This window comes from Bubalus kerabau, chromosome 12, assembly GCF_029407905.1.
Source record: "Bubalus kerabau isolate K-KA32 ecotype Philippines breed swamp buffalo chromosome 12, PCC_UOA_SB_1v2, whole genome shotgun sequence".
Classification (NCBI taxonomy): domain Eukaryota; kingdom Metazoa; phylum Chordata; class Mammalia; order Artiodactyla; family Bovidae; genus Bubalus; species Bubalus kerabau.
In genome coordinates, this window is record NC_073635.1 from 31,110,636 (window position 1) to 31,134,397 (window position 23,762).

The following is a 23,762-nucleotide window of genomic DNA, read 5'->3' on the forward strand; positions in this document are numbered from 1 at the left end:
TCGACCCAGGGCTCGAACTCATGTCTCCTGTGTCTCCTGCATTATAGGTGGATTCTTTACCCACTGAATCATCAGGGAAGCCCCTCAGCACGTCCTTACTAGTTATCTATTTAATATATAGTAGAGAATCCCATGGATGGGGGAGCCTGATAGGCTGCAGTCCATGGGGTGACTAGCAGTCGGACACGACTGAGTGACTTCACTTTCACTTTTCACTTTCATGCATTGGAGAAGGAAATGACAACCCACTCCAGTGTTCTTGCCTTGAGAATCCCAGGGACGGGGGAGCCTAGTGGGCTGCTGTCTATGGGGTCACACAGAGTTGGACACGACTGAAGCGACTTAGCAGCAGTAGCAGCAGCAGTTGTATATGTCAGTCCGAAACTCTCAATTTACCCCTCCTCCCTCTTAGGAAGCATAAGTTTGTTTTCTACATCTGTGACTCCATTCCTGTTTTATAAATATGTTCCTTTGACATACTGGGTGAAATAAGTCAGACAGAGAAAGACAAATATCATACGATATTGCTTATATGTGGAATATAAAACAGCGGTAGAGATGAATCTATTGACCTGAGTTTTGAAAGACCAACGAGTAGGTGTTTACCATCAGAGGGTGGGCTGGGCGGGAGTGGGTCGAGACTTCCAGGTCAAGGAAACACCTGGACCAGAGGCGAGGCAGCCAGGGGATGCATGTGGGGCTGGGTGGGGTGGGGGAGGATGCACAGAGAAACGAGATGGCAAAGGGTACCCAGGACCCCTGGGTTCACACCATCTGCAGCCCTGACCGTCAAGGAAGCTGAAAATCATTTATTTACACTGAACTGTATACTGAAAACTGTTCATTATGGCTGGTCAGATGCAGGAGTCCTATGCCTATAAAACAGTATGAAATCTCTCTCCCACAGAACAAGGTTGTCTTTGGGGTCTAGGAGATTTGAAAATCAAACCTTCAATCTTGGATGTACACCCTGCTGGATACTGGCCGGCTGGCCGGCATTGCTGGAGCAGCAGCTCTGTGGTGGAAACCGGGGGACCCTTCTGGGAGAGCCTCAGTCTCAGACAGGCAGGTGCTCAGAGGAGGCCTACCAGGACCTGTAATTAAATGATACTGACCCACCTCTAGGATAATCCAGACTAGACTAATTCTATTCTCCCTCAGGCAGGAATTCCGAAGAATCACCCTGGACAGATCTCCTAGTAGAGCATAATTTTCTGTTACGATTAATTAGCTAGCTAGACATCTGTATTTAATTAATGGCTCAAGCATCTATTAAATGGTCTCTACATGACAGGCACAGTGGATTCAGAGCAGCATAAAGTTAGTCCCTGCCCTCCAAGCGCTCACTGTTGGAGAGATGGGTCCATAGACCACCCCACAGCACCGTGTGTTGTATGCCTGAAATCACAGCTGCAGCCTCATGGAAAATAAAGCACTAAGGCTCCTGGTGAGGGGCTGGGGTCTTGAAGGATGAGTAGGAGTTTAATCAGTGGATGGACTGGGGAAGAACCTTCTAGGCAGTTGCAGCAGCATTTTCTGAGGCGTGAAGCTATGAAAAACCACATTACATGTGGGAGCTTCTAGCTGAAGCTCATTTCTCTCAGCATGGCAAACTTTCCCCATCTTGCCAGCCCCCAGGCAGGCATGCTCACGGACCACGGCTGTTTCTCCCACTTTTCTCCAGTTCCAGGCGGCGATCACAGACCTGCAGAATCAGTGCCTGGAAGGAGCCTCTGTGCTTTGACATCTTTCATGTAGGCTTTCATGTTGCAGGACCATCAGGTGTTTGGAGGACGGTGGCAGGAGGAGAAATTGGGATGGTGGTTTGGGGCCAGAATGTAAGAGCCTCATGAGTCATTCCGAGAACCTTTGGCTGATGGCAGAAAGCCACTGAATGTGCTTGGGCTGGAGAATCACCCTGTCAGATCCATGGTTAAGAAATAAACTCTCTTCACAGAATAGTGCGCCATTCTCCACATCAGCACTGCAGCTCACTGCTCAAGGTCTGCAGAGGAGGCCCTTAGCATCCAAGAAAGGCTAGGGTTGACAGCATCCCCCATAACCTCTCCCACTCTCACTGGGGAGGTACAAAGTGGGCTGGAGTTCCATCTGCTATGCCGAGAAGTTTGCTGGACCTTGGAATGACTGCCTGCCCCACCTTCAGTAGACCAGGCATTGCTTCCTATTTGATAACTTCTCTGCCTGGTTCACATTACATTTGTACTCCCCCACCTCTTTGAGCCTATTTATTATGTCAATTTGGGCTTCCCTGGTGGTTCATCTGGTAAAGAATCCGCCTGCAATGCAGGAGCCCTGGGGTCAATCCCTGGGTTGGGGAGATCCTCTGGAGGAGGGCATGGCAACCCACTCCAGTATTCTTGCCTGGAGAAGCCTATGGACAGAGGAGTCTGGTGGGCTACAGTCCCTGGGGTCACAAAGAATGGGACACGACTGAGGGACTAAGCTCACACATTGTGTTAACTTCCCTCTTGGTCCATTTGTCCCGAAAGTTCTGCTCCTGAGATTCGTGCTGTTGGCTTGATGTCTTTCTTCTAGTGGTGGTTCTCTGCAGAGGTGCAGTTTGGATCACGAGCTCTGTCTCCCTGACCCGTCCACTCCCCTCTCTGCTGATGTGTGTTACTGAGATGGAGGCCTTTGTGTGTCTGCCCTGATGAGTGTGAGGGGAGAGGAGGGAGCTCCCCAGGAGACCACAGAAACCTGGAGCTGCTGCAGCCTCCCCCTTGCTTCTGTTCCTGCCCAGAGCTGTGCCTGTAAACCCTCAGGTTGCTGAGCTCCAGTTCCAGGGCCAGGCCCCCTGCTTCTATCGCCCCTCAGTTCGGCCAGGTTCAGGGGGCTCATGCTACACAGAGCTGGGCTGTTGCTTCCTCTTTCTGTGGGACCAGATGGGCTTAGACAGTCCCAAAGCAGTGTGGTGGGGAATGGTGAGACCTGAGCTATAACTCTTCCAGAACCTTCCTGTGTTCCTTTTTCAGTCTGTTGATGTGATGGATTATATTGGGTGGTTTTTTTTTTGCCTGTACCACTTGTGGGATCTCAGCTCCCCAACCAGGGATTGAACCTGGACCCTTGGCAGTGAGAACTTGGAGTCCTAACTACTGGACTGCCAGGGAATTCCCAATATATTGATTTTTTTTTTTTTTTAAGATTGACTTGTTTATTTTTTGATTGTGGTGGGTCTTTGTGGCTACAAGTGGGCTTTCTCTATTGGGGAAAGTAGGGGTTATTCCTTGTTGTGGCTCCTGAGCTCTAGAGCACAGGCTCAGTAGTTGTGGCAAACGGACTTAACTGCTCCATGGTATGTGGGACCTCCCTGGACCAGGGATCAAACATGGCATTAGATCAAACATCTCCTGCATTGGCAGGCAGAGTCTTTATCTCTGAGCCACCAGGGAAGCCCCATTTCTAGCCTTTGATTTAAAGTGAGAGATGTGCAATGCTTTCTTTCACTTGAACACTTAGAGGCCATTGTAGGGTTATTAAGTGGCCTAATTTCAATATTGTTGTGTCTCAAGAAGTAGGGAAGGAGACAGGGTAACAGTCCTGGTGGAGCCATTGATTAAGTTTTCCATCTACTGTGGGTGTGTGGCATCTCAAAACAATTACAGTAGGAACATCAAAGATCTCTGACTATACAGCATTCTAACAAATAATAATGAAAAAAGTTTGAAATATTGTGAGAATTACCAAAATATGACACTGAAACACAAAGTGAGAAAATGCTGTTGGAGGAATGGTGCAGATAGACTGGTTCTATGCAGGAGGGTTGCTTCGATTTGTTTTAAAAAAAAAAAAAAAGAACCACCCAGTGTCTGTGATACCCAATAAAGCGAAGTGCAATAAAACGAGGTCTGCCTGTAAGCCCATCAAAGGCATTCTTCATTTCTGCTACAGTGCCTTTGATCTCCAGCACTTCTCTCTGGTTCCTTCTCAGGACTTCCATCTCTCTGCTTACACGGTCCATCTGTCCTGTGTCTGTCTTCTCTATCCATTAGCGCTCTTAGCATAGTCATCCGAGTTGTTTTAAATCCCTGGTCTGATCATTCCGACATGCCTTCCACGTCTGGTTCTGATGCTTGCTCCGTCTCTTCGGCTGTGATTTCTGCCTTTTGGTAGACCTTGTGATTTTTCTTAATAGCCAGACACTATGTGCTGGGTAAAAGGGAACAGCCATAAACAGGCCCTCAGTGATATGTTGGTGAGGTGTGAAGGGTGGGGAAGCGTTCTAGTCCTATGATAGGGTCACGGTGTTTCTCTGAGCCTGTGTCTCTGGACTGTGAGCTTCACAAGTATTTCTCAGTTTATTTTTCCTCCTCTTTTAGGAGGCACAGGATGGCTAGGGCAGGTGGAAGTGGGGATTTCCCTTCCCCAGGCAGTCTGGCTCTGATCACGCCCCAGCAGGCCAGGCTCTGGTTACCTAGTTCCCCCTGAGGGCAGGCATTGTTAAGAAGCACAGAGGGAAAAAAAAAAAAAGAAGCACAGAGGGTTATGGTGTATTTCTTTTTCTTTTAAAAGTTTTTATTGGGCTGTAGTAGATTTACCATGTTGTTATTTTCAGGTATATAGAAAAGTGAATCAGTTATATGTATATTTATATATATATATATATATCTCCACTCTTTTCTCCTTTTTAGATTCTTTTCCCATACAGATCATTACAGAGTATTGAGTACAATTCCCTGTGCTAACCAAGATTGTCTGGCACTACTGGTAAAAAAATCTGCCGGCCAATGCAGGAGACACAAAAGACCCGGGTTCGATCCCCGGGTCAGGAAGATCCCCTGGAGTAGGAAATGGTAACCCACTCCAGTATTCTTGGGAAATTCCATGGACAGAGGAGCCTGGTGGGGTACAGTCCATGGGGTCACAAAGAAATATGACTGAGCGCAGGGTGCACAATGTGCTGTACTTATGTCCATATCCGTCATCTATTTTATATATTGTAATGTGTATGTGTCAGTCCCAAGAGAAATATGTCTGGTGTATTTTAACATGGGTCCTTTTCCCCTCCCACTGCTGGGAGCATGAGGGAGCTTTTCTCTGATATTTACTGTGGGAACCTGGCTGAGACCCCGGAGATAAATCCGGCAAAGCTGTGGGGGCCTGCTATGATGGCATCCCCCTGGAGATTTTAGCTCTCAGACTTGTCTACATGGAGCGTCTAGGGGGTCTGAACATCACGGCTGAGGTTTTTGTCCCAGCATTGGCTCCCACTGAGTCCGCTCCGGCGGCTGCCGCTTCCTGTATTTGCTCGGCTGGGTCTCCAGGCTTTCAGGCAGTGGTTGCCCCGTGTCCCCCCTCCCTCTCTTATTGCAGCCTAGAGAGTTGTTGAATTTTCAGTCTGTTAAGCTTTGACTTACTAGAACACAGGGGCAACTTCCAAGCTCGTTACTTGAGGAACCAGAAATCTGATGTCCCATTCTTTCCTGTAAACATATAATCACAACGCATTTTAAAAGATTTAGGGACTTCCCTGGTGGTCTAGTGGTTATGAGTCTGCACTTCCACTGCAGGGGGCACAGGTTCGATACCTGGTCAGGGAACTAAGATCCCACATGCCTTGAGGTATGGCCAATAAATAAATAAAATTACTTTAAAAAATAAAAGATTTAAAAATAGCTATTTATGCAGGGTTTGGGGCTTCCCAGGTGGCTCAGTGATAACGAATCTGCCTGCTAATGCAGCAAACTCAAGAGACATGGGCTTGATCCCTGGTCCAGGAGGATCCTCTGGAGAAGGGAATGGTGACCCACTCCAATATTCTTGCCTGGGAAATCCCATGGACAGAGGAACCTGGCAGTCTACAGTCCCGGGGGTCACAAAGAGTTAGACACAGCTAAGTGAGTGGGCATGCACACACACATAAGCAGGATTTATCACACACACACACACACACACACACAGTCTTAAAGCTCTAATAGGACACTATGCTGCTGCTAAGTCACTTCAGTCGTGTCCTACTCTGTGTGACCCCATAGACGGCAGCCCACCAGGCTCCCCCGTCCCTGGGATTCTCCAGGCAAGAACACTGGAGTGGGTTGCCATTTCCTTCTCCAATGCATGAAAGTAAAAAGTGAAAGTGAAGTCGCTCAGTTGTGTCCGACCCTCAGCGACCCAATGGATTGCAGCCTACCAGGCTCCTCCGTCCATGGGATTTTTCAGGCAGGAGTACTGGAGTGGGGTGCCATCACCTTCTCCGAAGGACACTATAGGCAACATTTTAAAGAAAAACTACTTCAGCGCTAGGACATTTCTTTTAAAAAGACAGTTGACATTAATTTCCCTCAAATCCCTGATCTTCATCCCCTGATTAAGAATAAGAATAAAAGTCATAGCAATTCGTCCTGTGCACTGAGCACTCACTGTGTTCCACTTACTGCCCCGGATGTTTCAGCCATTATTGCTATTCCTCACCAACAACCTGCCTACAAGGAATTCTTTAATCAATTTCATAGATTAAGAAATTGAGGCTCAGAAAGGTTGGGCACTTTGTCTAAGGTCACACAATAAGTGATTTAATAGCCTGGTGATAATAAGATTTTAAATCACTGTGGGAAAACCTAAACTGTCAGCGTCCTGGCAGACCATGCGGCTAGTGAGGTCCTGCTGGCTTAGTGGGCAAGTAACTTTTGCAAACACGGATAGTTTGTGTGTGTGTGCACGTACGCACGCCCATGTATATGTTGGACCACCATGTCATTGTCTCGTGTTCACAGTCCTGTTCTGACGCATGCTGTCCCAACCTATCTCATCAGAACCTCTGAGGTGCGTCCTATCCCCTCACTCAGCAAGCCCCTCAGTATTGCATCCTCTACAGACGGCTGCCTGCTTTTAGGTGGCGTTAACGAATCACCAGCAGATTTACAACCACTCGAATCTTTTATTAGGCTTGCAGTTGTTTGGTTTTAATTTTTCACTAACCCTCTGTTTAACCATCCTAAAATCAAATTGTCTTTTCTCAACCCAAATAAGCTATTTCCTTAGATCCAAGAGCTTTCAAGCTTTGAAGATAAAAGGATGGGCTGTTTTGCAGCCCCAAACTTTCCATGACAAGTTGCTGGGACAGGAAGTGAATTTGCAGTCCTTCACGTGTGGGATGGAGTTCAGGCTAGAGGGGATTCGAAAGTGGCATGCCTTCCTGCCGCAAATGGTGAGGGGCACCCCACTGCTCTGTTGTTCCCACAGTTAGAAGTGAGCACACCCTGGGACACCAGCTCTATCTCTTGGGAATTCGGATGGAGAAGGCTACTGAGAGGCTGGACTGTGGCTGGCACCTTGAAGGGCAAGAGTAGCATCAGCCGGAAACTGGGCAACTCGTATGTTGTCAACAAGGCCAAACAATGAAAGACCTCTTGTAGAAGAACTTAATTAAATACAAATTTAATATATTACTGTTTTATCTTCTCAGTGAAACCCTAGAAGCAATCAGCCCCACATTTGTCATGCTCAACAGAGCCTTTAGAGAGGTGAACAGAGAACACTAAACATCATCTATTAAAAAATTGCATTTCACAATAGTAAGGAAAAGGAACAAACATTAGCCAACAAAGGACACTGTTGTTTCCCCAGATGATTTCCATGCTCCATCAACACTAATGGTTATGAGGGGAGAAAAAAGACAAAGTTAAAAGCTTTTAAAATTTAAGATATAATGGAATTGTTGCTTCTTGTGAAATTCTGTTTTAAGTCTATTTATTCCGAAGTTGGGTCAGAATGTCATCTTCAGGTTATGGCATATGGTGAACTCTAATACTGCACCCCTTCTTAGCTAGGAGGCAGAGATATTGAGAAAGTCTTTTAACCCTGATCATATTCAAGTCTTTGAGAGTTACGGAACACAAGCAAAAATTAACCAGTTCACAGTTGAGCCATTTAAAAAAAAAAGGCCCCTTGGGCTCCATCTACCAGTTTGGCATTAACACAGGTCTGTGGGTGACAGGGGACCGAGGGTGATGCCAACATCACACTGCCTCCAGATGGAAGCCTATAAGTGATGCTTGGAAACTCATGCACTTGAACTTTGCTCCGGTGACTTTCCAAGGGGCCCCAGGACTTTGGGTCATAAGCATTTACGAACATCCAGTGAAGCTGGAGGGCTGTGTGAAGCTGCCTGGTGCCTGTGAATAGCACAGAGAGCGCTTCTATTCTGTTAGGAAGCATCGCACCCAGTGCCTGATGAACCTGATTATTACGATAATTAATATAATGATTACCCCCTGCTGAAAAGCATTTATTCAGCTAATGACTACCTCAAACAGCTCACGGGTGTTCTAAAGACACAACAGGTGGTCCCCAGGCAGATCTGCCCAAAGGTGGAGAGTAGGGGTGCTCCGGCCAGACTCTTGGGGGCCATGCCCTGCCTCCCCTGCCACTTCCGGGCTGTATGACCACATCAGGCTAACCCCCTGGGACTGGGTTTTAATAGTCTGTAAGATAAGAACAATGCCTTTGCAGGTGGGTGTGAGAGTTATCTGAGTTGGCAAGTGCAGAGCATTTGCTCAGTGTCTGGCACACGGTAACTTCCCCTTTCACCCGTGTCTTATTTTCCCCTCCTCCTTCTTTTTTTTTGTTTAATTGCTATTTATTTATTTGGCCAGCACTGTGAGCACCCCATTCCAGTATTCTTGCCTGGAAAATCCCATGGACAGAAGAGCCTGATGGGCTGTAGTCCATGGGGTTGCAAAGAGTCAGACACGACTGAGCGGCTTCACTTTCCCTTTGCACTTTCATGAATTGGAGAAGGAAGTGGCGACCCACTCCAGTGTTCTTGCCTGGAGAATCCCAGGGATGGGGGAGCCTGATGGGCTGCGGTCTACGGGGTTGCACAGAGTCGTACACGACTGAAGCGACTTAGCAGCAGCAGCAGTGAGACATCTGCGATCTTAGTTCCCTGACCAGGGATTGAACCAGTGCCCCCTGCATTGAAAGCTCGGTGGCTTAATCACTGGATCACCAGGGAAGACCATCCTCCTTTCTTGATTATATTTAAAATGATGTAATGTAGATAGCATATTAAAAAGCAGAGACATTACTTTGTCAACAAAGGTCCATCTAGTCAAGGCTATGGTTTTTCCAGTGGTCATGTATGGATGTAAGAGTTGGGCTGTGAAGAAAGCTGAGCGCCGAAGAACTGATGCTTTTGAACTATGGTGTTGGAGAAGACTCTTGAGAGTCCCTTGGACTGCAAGGAGATCCAACCAGTCCATTCTGAAGGAGATCAGCCCTGGGATTTCTTTGGAAGGAATGATGCTAAAGCTGAAACTCCAGTACTTTGGCCACCTCATGCAAAGAGTTGACTCACTGGAAAAGACTCTGATGCTGGGAGGGATTGGGGGCAGGAGGAAAAGGGGATGACAGAGGATGAGATGGTTGGATGGCATCACTGACTTGATGGACGTGAGTCTGAGTGAACTCTGGGAGTTGGTGATGGACAGGGAGGCCTGGCGTGCTGCGATTCATGGGGTCGCTGAGAGTCGGACACGACTGAGCGACTGAACTGAACTGAACTGAATGTGATATTGGAAAAGACCCTGATACTGGGAAAGATTGAGGGCAGGAAGAGTAGGGGGCGACAGAAGATGAGATGGTTAGGTAGCATCACTGACTCAATGGATATGTGTTTGAACAAACTCCGGGAGATGGTGAAGGACAGGAAAGCCTGGTGTGCTGCAGTTCATGGGGTTGCAGAGTTTGACATGACTCAGTGACTGAATAGCAACAATTACAATGTGACTTAACTCAGAAAATCAGATTCTGCCCTGTCTCCAGGGTTTGTTGTTGTTGTTGCTATTGTTGTTGTTTTCATACCTTTTCTGAATGAATTTTGTAAAGTCTGTTATCTTGTTCATGTTTAGCCACTAAACTCTTTAGCTCACAGGTCAGTTAACGAATGGACAGAGATTTCCTTAAATTTCTATAACCAATAAATCTCCCATTCGTTGCCGAGGGCTCTTTGTGCCCGGAGGGGCTCATCTTCAACGCTCAGCCAGGAAGTCGACAGGTATGCCTTAGCTATCAATTCCTGGTTGTGCAGTGCATCAAGGTCGGTGAGAGGTGAGAGCTTAGGGCCTTTTGAGGTCTTTTGTGAGCATTTGCATAGCCCTGGCGTGCTGCAGTCCATGCGGTCACAAAGAGTCGGACACGACTGAGCAACTGAACAGCAACAACACACACAGCTCTGGGCACACTCATAGCCCTTCAGGTCCACATGGCCTTCGAGATTCCCAGGAAAATGTCGAAGTTTTTCAAAGCCCATTTGGAAATTCATTCCTCAGCCTCTCCCTTTAAGCTTTCTGGTCAGCTAATTGTTTGTCCCAACTGTAGTTCACTGCCTCAGGTGGCCACAAAGCACCCAGCTGCAAAGTTAAACTGCTGCCTTTAATTTCTTTTTTTGACAACCACTGTCCGCGACACCCACCCCCGCCACCCCGCCCCAGGGAAAAGGCTTTTTGCAAGGAATGAAGGCCAAGTCAGGTAAAATAAAGATGACTTTGCAGGTGGACACTTGCAGGGAACTACCAGAGAGGTCAGATACTGATGGTTCCCAGGTAATGAAGCTTTAAAGGAACTCCAGTGCCATCTCCACCCGTCTGGTGGCTATCAGGTTGCTGGTGTTACTATGAATGGTTTTTCAAGGCAACCATGGAGCTGGAAGTGGAAAGACTGGAATACAGCAAGTTAAAACCCCATAAATCTCACTGTTTTTACCAAGCTTTAGCCATTTATAAGCTTCCCGGATGACTGCAAGCCTTTGGATAATTTCATGACCTCAGGCAAAGTTGGTTTTGACAATTTATGATCAGTTTTTTTGGAAGAGAGGATTTTTGGATCTTCTTAATACCAATTAGATTTGTGTTCTGGAAGATCACTCTGGCCCTAGTGTGTGGAAGAGTCTGGGGTGTGGGGAAATGCTGGAGTCGGGGAGATGAGTTTGGGGTTTTGCGGCCAACAGGGGACAGACGCTGGCCACCTGCACTGAGGTGTGGTCGTAGTGATAAAGCAACAACACATATGTACTCAATGAGGAGTTTGCTATGTTCTGTGCTCAGTACTTTACAGACTTTTTTGTACATTGTCATGCCTTTTTTGTTTATTTATTTATCTGGCTATGCCAGGTCTTAGTTGCGGCATGCAGGATCTTTTGTTGTGGCAGGTGAGCTCTTAGTTACGCCATGTGGGATCTAGTTCCCTGACCAGGGATCAAACCTGGGCCCCCTGCTTTGGGAGCTCAGGGTCTTAGCCACTGGACCACCAGAAAGGTCCCATCATGCCTATTTAAAAGATGGTAAAACTACATGAAGAGGAGTTCAACACCTTACCCAAGGTCACACAGCTAAAATGGGGTTAGAGCAAGGTTTTGAATCTTCATTCATCTAATTTTAAAATCCTTGCTCAAAATCAGTATCCTCTGTGTCTAGAAGCAGGGTCAGTGACTACAAAATAAAAAAAAAAAATCTTCACTTAACAAGTATTTATTGATGACCATGTGTTAGAAATTTATATGGGCAAGTCTCCATTTGTGGTAAAATGAATTCAGGTGGGCTGCTCTTGCCTGGGGATGTTGAGACAGGAGAGACTTCACTGTGAATGTCGGGTTGGGCAGAGTTGAGACACGGGAGAAGGTCCTAGGGCAGAGCTCGTTCACGTCCTCCTAATCCACGGCCAAGGCCATCCATTTCTCAGAGATCTCCCCAGGCAGAAAATGGACATGGTTTGCTAGAGTGTGTTCGTATTTCCTGCTTGCATTAAATCTTCCTTTTCTGGGGAGCTTGCCCGTCTGCCAAGGAAAACACACTGCATGTCAGCATCTCCGCTGTAAATGAGAAGCTCTTTGTTCATGCTCTTCCCGGGGACTGGCTGCTGCTCCACCAGACGGAAATCGTCTTTTCACTCGGTTGCCACATACGGCTGGCTCAACCCAAGCTCTCTTCTCTCTGTCGCGTCTCGTTGCTGCAATCTGTGGTTACAGCTTTTAAAGACTTAATAAACGGGTGTGTTTGCTATCCCCGAGGAATGAAATGAAGATTGTCACTTGGCGTTGTTCTCCACCATCATGTTTCTGTTGCCGTCTGTAGAAATGGAGCGGAAAATGACTGCAGCTCTTTCGTTGCCCAGCTGCCCACGCCACTTCCAGTCCTTGGGAAGGAAATCCATTGTGTTTGCAAATTCTCTTCAGACATTTGGTTATTTATCTGTTGAAATCATCCCCCATCCTTTCCTCTGACCAACTCTTGGTTCTGGGCTGGAGAAAGACACCTCTTTTCCCCTCTCAATGAAAAATCAACTGCTATCGTATCCTTTCATTGCGTGCGTGCTAAGTCACTTCCGTCGTGTCCAACTCTTGTGACCCTATGGACTGGAGCCCTCCAGGCTCCTCCGTCCATGGGATTCTGCAGGCAAGAACACTGGAGTGGGGTTCCATGCCCTCCTCCACGGGATCTTCCCAACATGGGGATCGAACCCATGGCTCTTAAGTCTCCTGCATTGGTAGGCGGGTTCTTTACCACTAGCACTACCTGGGAAGCCCAGATCTCTTCATTCAGCTTTGTCACAGGACATTCATGAAACAGATATGTTTATGCCTGTATGTCGTGCAACTGTACGTTGTTTTCAAAAATTATTTCTTGACTATGCCTGAGCAATGGCAACCCACTCCAGTACTCTTGCCTGGAAAATCCCATGGACGGAGGAGCCTGGTGGGCTGCAGTCCATGGGGTCGCTAAGAGTCTGACCCGACTGGGCAACTTCACTTTCACTTTTCACTTTCATGCATTGGAGGAGGAAATGGCAACCCACTCCAGTGTTCTTGCCTGGAGAATCCCAGGGACGGTGGGGCCTAGTGGGCTGCAGTCTATAGGGTCACACAGAGTCGGACACGACTGAAGCGACTTAGCAGCAGCAGCAGCAGCAGCCCAAGCTTAACTGTGTACTGAACACAAGGCTTACAGTGCCGGGGCAAGGAAGCTGTTTTAATCCTACTTTTGCAGTTGAGGACAAAGACCTTAAATATCTTTATCTTATTTATTTAATTTTGGCTACGCTGGGTCTTCACTGCTGTGACTTCTCCCCCAGGGCAGAAATGGTAGGTCCATAGCAACATCTCATTATAACTTTATTTATCTCACTCATTCTAAGGATTGAATTTCTCTGCAGTTCATTCACAAGAGAGATTGTCAAAAGAGCAAACACGAATAATTTCCAAAGAGGTGGGGGACGTCGCTGAGCAGGGGATTTGCCAATTGTGTTAGATTGCTAGGGCTTCCATAACGAGGGACCACAGACTGGGTGACAAGCAGACATTCATTTTCTCATGGTTCTGGAGGCTGAAATGCAAGATCCAGGTGTCAGCAGATCTGATTTCTCCTGTGGCTTCTTCCCTGGCTTCTCATAAGGGCACCAGTCATATTGGATTAGGACCCAAAATGGTGATCTCAGTATCTTAATTAAGCTCTTTAAAGGTCCTGAATCCAATACAGTCACATTCTGAGGTACTGGGAGTTAGGACTTCAATATAGGAATTTGGGTAAAAGTGAAAGTTGCTCAGTTGTGTCCGACTCTTTGCGACCCCATGGACTATACAGTCCACGGAATTCTCCCGGCCAGAATACTAGAGTGGGTAGCCGTTCCCTTCTCCAGGGAATCTTCCCAACTCAAGGATCAAACCTAGGTCTCCCAAATTGCAGGTGGAATCTTTACCAGCTGAGTGGATCTTCCCAACCCAGGAGTTGAACCGGGGTCTCCTGCATTGCAGGCAGGTTCTTTACCAACTGAGATATCAGGGGAAGCACAGGAATATGGGTGGGTGGGAGGGGGACATGGTTTAGCCTGGTTTCAATCCCTGGGTTGGGAAGATCCCCTGGAGGAGGGCATGGCCACCCACTCCAGGATTCTTGCCTGGAGAATCCCATGGACAGAGGACCCTGGTGGGCTACACTCCATGGGGTCTCAAAGAGTCGGATATGATTGAGCAACGAAGCACTGCACACTTTAGCCCAAAACACTGATGCTGTATATCCTCCTCCCTGGTCTCAGAGACATAGCTCCTCTCTTGGAGCTGTTGCCATCCTCATTTGGGCTTGTTGACATCCTTGGCTTCCCAAGAGAAGGAAGGATCATGTGTCCATACCTGGGTGACTCAAGCCCTCTTGTGGGGATTCTCTGAGGGGCCTTCCACAAGAAGGCCTTCTTGATTTCTAATTTTATGGAGGATAAGGGCCCAGTGAGGTGGCCTGACTTGTCAAGGTCACACAGAGACTCTCGGGAGCTAGGATGCAGGGTCTCCTGGGGTCTCTGAGGGAGGGCATCACTGTGCTTCCAGGGAGGTTTGCTGCCTCTGGTCCCATTAGTAGAAAGATGACAGCCTTGTTCACTCCATGTCCTCTAGGGGGAGCTTGTGAGAAGGGCCCGCAGAGCTCTACAAAAACTAAGAACAGTGGTCTTCAAGAGACACATTTTTTGAAAGCAAAGGACCTTTTGGGAAACTGAATCTCCAGATGACTCAGTGTGAGGTGGTGGAAAGTGCTTGAACCATGATCAAAACAGCTGGTTTGTGTCCTGGCTTTACAGGAACCGTTTGTACGGCCTTATGAAAGTCAGTTCTGTCCAGAGAACTCAGATTATCAATAAGAAGAAGCTGTTTCAAAGTTTTTTGATGGAACAATTTCTCAGAGTCCACATGGTGGAAACCTTGGTCAGAAACCCAGTGCATAAAATAGACCAAGAGGGAGCTGAACTGGTTGAAGACAGAGACAGGGCTCCACTCCCTCTGAACACCTTCCCAAACCCGCTCTTCCTGGGACCCTCAGGGTCCTGCACAGTTTGAGAATCTCTGTAGGTCTCAACATCACCATATTTCTTACCAGGAGATGGCCTCTTACCTTGCTTCTAAGCTGCATTATCTGGAGGAAAAGTTAGCATTAATCGAACTAGTTTGTCGACTTTTTGAAGAAAAATGCCTGAGAATTCAGATGCTATAGAAACCTTCAATCCACATACCTTCTTTGACCTTGGTTTAGGACAAGTGCCATCTGAATCCATGGCCAGACACCCTCCTCATCCTCCCTGTCCTGAGGAGTTCGATCCTAGACCAGCATGAAAAATGTGGATTCTCACTTCCCCCAGACACTCTGGTGAGACCTTTAAATTAACAAAGCATAAAATACCCGTGGCCGATTCACGTTGATGTACGGCAGAAAACAACACAACATTGTAAAGTAATTATCTTCCAATTAAAAATATATAAATTAAAAAAAAGCATTGGAAAACAGAACAATTAGGAAAAAAAAAACCTAAATGAGGATTAACTCAAATAGAGATGTTCACTTCCAATATGGTGGACTAGCTTATATCATATCAGCCCCCACCTTGAGATAACTAAGGATCAAACCCGCCTCTCTCGAGGCTAGAAAAACCAGATAAAATATATTTTACAAACTCTTTTGAAGGTATCAGAGAGCTCCCAAGGGTGCTGGGACTTGAGGGGCCAAAATCAAGAAGAAGAGTGTATTACAGAGAGGGTAGCCTTCCCGTCCCCTACCCCACGAGGCACTTGCCAATTTCTATGTGCCAGATGAGGGGCTGAGGAATTGGTTAGAACTTTCAGTCTACTGAAAAGAGACTGGAGAAACAAACATTTGAGTTTGGGTTCTGCCAAGAAGGAGAGGGGGCTTAGGAAACACTCCAGGGCTTTGGTGGGACAACAGAGGGGTTACTGCTGGCCATAAGAGTGAACCAGGAATGGACCAGCCTTCACAGACTGAAACCGGCTTTGAATCAGCTCATCCAGGACGGATTAAGATAATCTACCCCTGGCCCAAGTGCCTACTTAAAGCAAAAGTAAATCTCTTGAGTCAGGCAGATAACGTCATTTAAAAGCTCAGATTATCTCTATAATTTTATATGCAGCCTTTCCAGTTTTCAAAACAGGCAGACAAATAGGTCTGAGATCCAGGTGAAGAAATGGCTGGGATGCCATTCCAGGATTTCTGTAGTTCTGTGTTTCTCTGTGTGTGAAGTTTTCTTAGTAGGGGAGCTGTTTGAAAACAAGTCTCCCCATCACCACCACCCCCACCCTGCGATGCTAATAATGACGGAAGCTGAGGGCCATGTGGGCCGTGCGTACACTCTCTCGTTGGCTAGGGGATTTGACCTAAATCGACCTGACTGTGAACCACAAAGGGGCACAAACTGGGCCCAGAGGATGGAATGGAGCATCTCCCAGAGCAGACAGGACTAGGTGACAGTGAGACCCCTGGTGGGTATGGACTGGCTAGTTACACCTCTGAGTTGACAGGAGGCCCAGACAGAAGTCTAGACGATTTCCCTTCTTGGTCCCGTAGCCTGTGAGGAGGTGTGCAGGCAGAGGGGCAAAGGGGGAGGATGCAGCCAGGCGCTGAGTAGGAGGGAGACCTGGGCAGTGGGTCTGCAGACTCAAAGGCCTGGAGGTCAGTGTGGGCTTGGCTGCTTCAGGAAGGCCTGGGTGAGTGGGACGTAGGAACAGGAATGCGTGGTGAAAGCCGAGATTGGTGAGGGTCCTGCAGGAGCTGGTGTAGGCTTCAGAACAATCCAGCGCGGGGCTGACTGTTTACAGACATGGAGTCAGACCGCCTGGGTCCAATTCCGGGCTCTGCCTCTCATGAGTCTCCGATTTGGGGCAAGAACCCTAACATCTCTGGACCTCAGTTTCCTCATCTATAAAATGGGACTGAATGATAATAGTGCTGGTCCATGGTGGGGACTGGGTGAGAGGCGTGTGCGTAGCACTTGGAGCAGTGTCCGCTGAGACGTCAGCCTAATGCCGCCTGGGCTTGGGAACCCCAAGGGTGAGAGAGAGCATGTGTTTTGGAGAAGTTTCTGTGACTTGCCCGAGGTCACACAGGGTGGGGGACAGGGCCGGGATTCCATCCAAGGAGTCCTGACAAATGAGGCCTGTCCTTTCCACAGCAGAAGCCAGTTTCCTGGGATCTCGGATCTTCTGGTCAGAAGGACCAGGGAGAGTGCCTTGGGGGGACCGTCTGCCTCCGGGCAGAAGGAGCTCCACCTGCGAGACCGGACAGGGACCTGGAGGCTAAGAGGTTACCCGCACGGCCGGGGAGAGGAGACTGGGCCTGCCCTTTCTGCTCAGGACTGCAGAGAACTTGCTGCCCCCAAACAGCACGCTAGGCTTTGTAGAGTGCTCTTACAGCTCTGCTGGGATCAGCAACCTGCTTCCTCCAACAGCTCTGGGTCAGAGGCATCAAAGGGGCGCTGCTCCCCTATTGGTACCACGGTTACCCGGGTTGAAGGCACAAAGAGACCAGAAACCCCGGGGCAGGGCTGGGGGCATTGGCGGGGCAGGACCAGGTCCACGCGGGCTCTGAGGCTCCTCCAGACCTCTCCGGGGCCAGGAGCCTGTGTGTGGAGAAGCCCCTAACCCAGCTTTCTGTTCATGAAACCAGACTTCCACACTCGTGTGGATTTTGCACCGCCGAGCTCCACAGCCGAAACCTCACCAGGCTCTTTCATCTGGACGTGGGGCCTCTCTGTCGCGGCCCACCTGCCACGGTGCCTGCACTCAGGTTGTCATGACAGTCTTCTTCATGAGGAGCCATTTCTGGAGACGGAGCAGGAAAGAAACAGGGGGAACATTGCTTATTAACGTCAGGCCTGGTGGGTCTCAGGACTTCAGAGCTGTTAATACATGTCACGATGGTCTCTCATGAGAAACCAGGGCGTCTGTTCCTCTCCTAATGGGGTCCTGGGAGCTTGGCTGTTAGGCTGTAGCCAAGCAGGGCCTCTGAAGTCCACCAGACATGGCTAATCACAGGCCTGACAGTGATGGTAACTGAATGAGAGCCTCAAAGCCAGGTTTCCTCTGGCAGGATCCCTTGGAGAGACGGGGTAACTGTTCAGGCCTCCTAGGACAGAACACACTTCTGGCGGCTGGTCAGAGCTGCCCTAACAATAAGCCCATTTCCGTACCTCTGCCACTGGCCTTCTGGTGTATCCAGGATGTCCACTGATCCTTACAAACAATCTTCAAAACAAGAAGTCAACAGCCCATTTCACAGACCTCTCACTGACGGGAAGGGACTTCCCCTCCGCAGGCAGATCTCAGCGTGTCCTACAGAAGAGCCTGACCCCAGGCCCTATTTGGAGCTGTCATGGTGAAAATCACAAACTGAGTAAGGTTTATATTTTTCCCTGTTTTTTTTTTTTCTCATCATTAAATAAATGCAAGTTCATTGTGGTAAATCTGAAGGAAAAAAAATGCAGAAACATCAAAAATCATCCACAATCCACCATCCACAATCCTAATGCCTGGATTTAATCCCAATACTGAGGAAGGATGGATGGGATTTTAATTGCTTTGTCCTTGTCCACCCAGGTTGGCAATGGATGTGATCAGGGCAGTGGAGGGGGGTGGCTCTGGAGTTGGCCCGAGGGCCGGTCTGGGCACGGTTGTGTCTTAACGACCCTTCCTGTGGCCAGCAGAGCCACGCTGGGAAAGTGGAAATAACCAGCAGGGGAGCAATGACAGATACTCATGATGGTTTTCGAGGCCTGGTCCTTCAAACAACAATGTCAGCATCTCCCATGGGCCCTTACTATGATGGGTGCTTGGGACACAGCCGTGAGATAAGCAGAGATCCCAGCCCTGAAGTAGCTTTTATGGGTGTGTGTGGTGGGGGTGGTGGGGGGTTGGCAGAGGAGGGGCAGGCAGTAAATAACACACGAAAGTAAATAGTATGTCATACATGCATGCCAAGTCGCTTCAGTCGTTGTGGTCCCCTGGACTGTAGCCCGCCAGGCTCCTCTGTCCATGGGATTCTCCAGGCAAGGATACTGGAGTGGGTTGCCATTTCCTTCTCCAGAGGATCTTCCGGACCCAGGGATCCAACCCACCTCTCTTGAGGCTTCTGCATTGGCAGGGGCGGTTTCTCTGCCACTAGCATCACCTGGGAAGCCCAAATAGGATGTCAGGAGGCGATAGGTGCTGCGTTACAGAGGAAGTGGATGGTAGGGTAATAGGGATGGGAAGGCAGGGGCGGGGCGACGGCACTCATGGGTTCAGGGACAGTGGGTGGGGCTCCTGCCGACGAGGGGGAGGAGTCTGCAGAATGACCACCTGTTCCAGGCCTCCTGTGCTTGAGGGGTCGTGGGGGTCTCAGAGCTAAAACCAGGAGAGTCCCCACACGGGGAAGAGGAAGTGGGGTCTGGGAGCTGGCCAGGCAGACGCGGGGGACACTGGTTCAGGAGACCGCTGGACTGAGACTCTCAGCCGGGAGCGATTCTGTCCCCGGGGGACACCTGGCAATATCTGCAGACATTTTTTGGTCACCAAAGCTGGGAGTGCGGGAGGCTACCACATCCAATGGGCAGAGGCCAGGGATACTGTTAAACTTTCCACAAGACACAGGACAACACCCACCCCACCACCCCAACACACATATACAACAAAGAATTAGGTACCTGGCCCCAGATGTCCAGAGAGCCACAGCTGAGACACACTCGGCTGGATGCTTGGTCCTGAGTCCCTCCTGAGACTTCATTTGCCTTCTGCTTCCGTTTCTATTCCCCGGGGGAGGAATGTTCCTCTAACCAAATCTCAAGATAAATACCTCGTCCCTCTTTTTTTTCCAGAAGTACCCCCCACCCCAATCACTGCTTCAGCACAGGGATGGGACATGCCAGTCCTGAGAGGCCAACAAGGCCTTCTCAGCTGGACGCTGGGCCCTGTTGCCAGGCCTCTGCTCCGTCACTGTCAGACTATCTTCCCGTCCTCCCTAAGAGGTCACCTCCGAGTCATCTTCCAGGAACAGGTGGCTTTGCTGCAGCCTCAGGCAGGAGCAGGAGCCAAATCTGCCTTTGCAACAGGCCCGCCTCATTCAGCAGGAAGTGGTGAGACGGCTGGCGGGCTCTGGCTTTGGTGTCCAGCTCTTTGAGAGAGAGTATATTGTTTGCCCTTTTGTTACCCTGGGGATTTGAGAAGTGAGGACATCTTCCTAACTCTGTAGAAAATCACTGGGGCCAAGTCTCGCTGGGGCTTCCCAGGTGGTGCTAGTGGTGAAGAACCCACCTGCCAATGCAGGAGATGCAAGAGATGCGGGTTGGATTCCTGGGTCGGGAAGATCCCCTGGAGAAGGAAATGGCAACCCACTCTAGTATTCTCGCCTGGAGAATCCCACAGACAGAGGAGCCTGGCTGGCTACAGTCCATGGGGTCGCAAAGAGTCAGACACGACTGAGCGCACATACACACAAGAGGATTAGAAAACATTCGGGTTGCAAATGTCACATTCCCTGGGGACTTAATATAAGTTCAGTGAGGGCTGAGACCTTTTTAATATTCACCAATGAAGCTCAAGCTCCCATGTCTGCCCAGCCCATCAGAGAGGTTGCTACACTCTTGTTGATGAGTGTCATCAGCAAACCTGGCAACCGGGCCAGCTCCCTCCAGCCTCCCAAAGGATTCAGTGAAGGATCCTTCTGGAATAGGGGGAGCCCAGACTCATGTCTCCTTTCAGGAGGCCCCCTTTCTCCATCATTTCTGTGTCACCAGGGCTGAGCACAGAGCAGATGCTTGGTAAACGCTGGTTGGTTGATCAAAGCAATGAATGAGTGGGTGACATGGCTTCAGTCAAGCTCTGCTCTGCACCCACAGTCAAGGGCCATCCAAGACAGGCAGGCGCACAGCTCTTCACTCGGGCTTGGGGGGTGAGGGGCTCTAGCCTCCTATGTATCCTGGGCCAGTCCTCCTCACACGTGAAACATCTCGCCGGCTGATGACTCGCTGCCCCCTCGCCTCTTTCCACCGCCAGGCTGGAAACTGCCACTGGTGACGAATGCAGGATGGTACGATTGGCAGGCGGGTTGCGGGTGAGCGTGGCCCTGGTGCCTCTGAGTGCCAGGCTTTTGCTTCCCGTGCATTTGGGGCCGAGTGTTTGGAGAGCATCCACCACTTAGCAGAGTAGAGCTGCAGGATTGACGGGCCCGTCCCCGTGCCAGCCGTCCCTTCCTGCCCAAAACGTATGGTGCGTGTCCAAGGGCTCTCAAGGCACCGGAAGCCGTGCCAAGTTGCGATAATTAAGCAGTGAGACCCAAGTGAATGGCTTTGCTGTTGTCTGCGTGTCAGCCAGATGCCTGGGGTGTGAACTGTGGCCCAGCACACCGCTCTCCACATTGCTCTGAACACCATCAGGTTGGAACTCAGAAACAGTGATGAATCATGGCAGCCTGATGACGGTGATGTGACGCTTGCTCCAAGGACCCTCGCGTATCACCGCCCTCATCCTGACAGCATCCCGGGGGGTGGGCACTTGGCTGGCCTCTGCCCTCCTCTGTCTGGACAGACAGCCTGGTTCCTTGCTCCAGGCCCTGTCCCTCAGTCGCCGCTGTGCTTTGGGAGGACCTCTGAGTGCCAGGCCTGGGTTCTTCTTAGACATCACCTCTTTCACATTTCCTAACAGCTCTCTGCAGGGCCTGCCTTCCCTGGTGGCTCAGTGGTAAAGAATCCACTTGCCAATGCAGGAGACCCTGGTTTGATTCCTGGGTCGGGAAGATTCCCTGGGGAAGGAAATGGCAACCCACTCCAGTATTCTTGCCTGGAAAATTCCCATGGACAGAGGAGCCTGGCGGGCTACAGTCCATGAGCTCACAAAGAGTCAGACACGACTGAGCACCTAAACAACAATAACAACTCTCTGCGTTAGGGTCTCAGGGTCCTCATTTTCCACATGAGAAAAACCACATAGGAAGTCACAGGAAGCCAGGTGGCTTGACACGGAAGTCTGCGCCCTCAGCCATCACAACCTACTGCCTCTTTCAAACAAACAAAAGTGGGCATAATAACTTTGTTTGCATTCCTTTCCCTCAGCTCTTGTAACAAAGCACCATGAGGTGGGTGACTTATAGCAGAAACGCACACTCTTCTGGAGACCACAGGTCCAAGACCCAGGTGTGGGCAGGGCTGTGCTCACTCAGAGGCTCTGGAGGACAGTCTGTCCTGGGACTTCTGCTCAGCTTCTGAGGTTGCCAGCAGTCCTGGGTGTCCCTTGGCCAACCCTCCATCTTCATGTGGCATTTTCCATATGCGTGTTGGTCTTCACAAGGTCATCTTCTCAGAAGGACACAAGTCATGTCAGATTACTCCTATGACCATGTTGTGATTTAACGAATTATTTTCCTAACAATCCTATTTCCAAATAAGGTCACATTCAGAAGTGCTAGGGATTAGGACTTGAACATACCTATTTTGGGGGGACATAATTCTCTCCATAGCAGGTGCTGTAATTGCTTTTATTTGACTTTGACTATAAAACAAAGGGGAAATAACTTTGACTTATAGCTGGGTGGATGGAACAACATCCTCCTCCTACCAAAAAAACCCCAAAACAACCCTGTTCGTTTACCAGGGTGTCTTTCAAAATATGGTGACTTATCAGATATCAGTTTGAAAACAAGAAAGGGATGGCACACGGAGACCCATCAAGGGAGGAGTCAGGGCAGAGACAGGAGGACAGGTCGTGGGTGACTTAAATTCATCTTATTAAGGAGTAACGAACATTTTTGTTTTGTAGTACATCCCCAAAGCCTTCTCCCTGGGTTTCCCAGATGGTGCTTGTGATAAAGAACTCAATGCAGTGGACAAAAGAGACGTGAGTTTGATCCCTGGGTCGGGAATATCCCCTGGAGGAGGGAATGGCAGCCCACTCCAGTACTCTTGCCTGGAGAATCCCATGGACAGAGGAGCCTGGTGGGTCACAGTCCATAGGGTCACAGAGTTACACGCGACTGAAGGGACTTAGCACACATACACATCTCCCTGGAGCTAGAAGAAATGGGAAATGCCAAAATAAAGGCATGTTGGAGAGAGCTGTTGAGAGGAGCTGTGGTGCAGATTCCTGGTGGTATGGGTTTCAGATCGCCGAGGGAGTGCTGAGAAATATGTATATCAGTGCCCAGGCCCACCCAGACCAATGAAAGGCAAGCCTCGGGGCTGAGACCCAGGCATCCGTACTCATCTGAAGCAGTCTGGCTGATTTCCCTCCCCAGGGCGGTGGTGTCCCATCCAGGCCCCAAGGCTGTCACTCTCGTCTGAAGGCAGGGAAGAGGCAGTGGCGGGTGGGGTGGGAAGAGCCGGGCGTGTTGTCGCCTGTGCTGAGCCCGCTGGGCACTTTCTGTCTATCCAGGGCCGGCCAAGGTGGTCCTTTCTAGTGCGCTCCATTTCTTAGCCTTATTTCCTCTGGTCTTTGGGGTGAAACAGAATTTTTGAGAAAGTCATTTTGATGAGTCCATTTTGGAGGGCTGGAAGACTCATAACAAAATCTAAAAACAGATTTTTTTACTGCCAAGAAGTTGGTCCAGCAGACCTCCCTGACCTTCAGCCTGTCTCTGAGATGCAAGCATCCTGTTTCCCAGCAGGGAGTGGGATTGGCATGGCAGGAGATACAGGTGAGGCTGGGCCAAGGGGACAGAGTATCTGTTTCCTTTGTTACTTGGTGATAGAAATAGCTGAAAGCTTAATTTCCACCTATGGGTCAAACCAAGAGTAAGGCAAGCATGTTGGAATGTCCCCGGTGACAAAATGACTGTGTTGAATTGTCACAAACCTTCCTGGGGGAGTCTGTGTCCGCAACACCGGAAGCCACATGGTCTGTGCTGATGGGGGCAAGTTTTGAGAGCTGGGTCTGGGCTTGGGACCCACAGGCAACTGAGAGCAGAGGCTGGTTGGCAGGAGTCTTTGGAAATGAGGTGAAGATGCTCAGG

At 49.3% G+C, this 23,762-nt stretch overlaps 1 non-coding gene across 1 annotated transcript; it reads left to right on the forward strand.

The window, feature by feature from the left end:
* Positions 1–5,488: 5,488 nt before the first annotated feature.
* TRNAG-UCC (transfer RNA glycine (anticodon UCC)) lies at positions 5,489–5,561 on the forward strand. The gene has a single exon. It is a non-coding gene; the product is annotated as a tRNA-Gly (tRNA).
* The last annotated feature ends 18,201 nt before the right edge of the window (positions 5,562–23,762 follow it).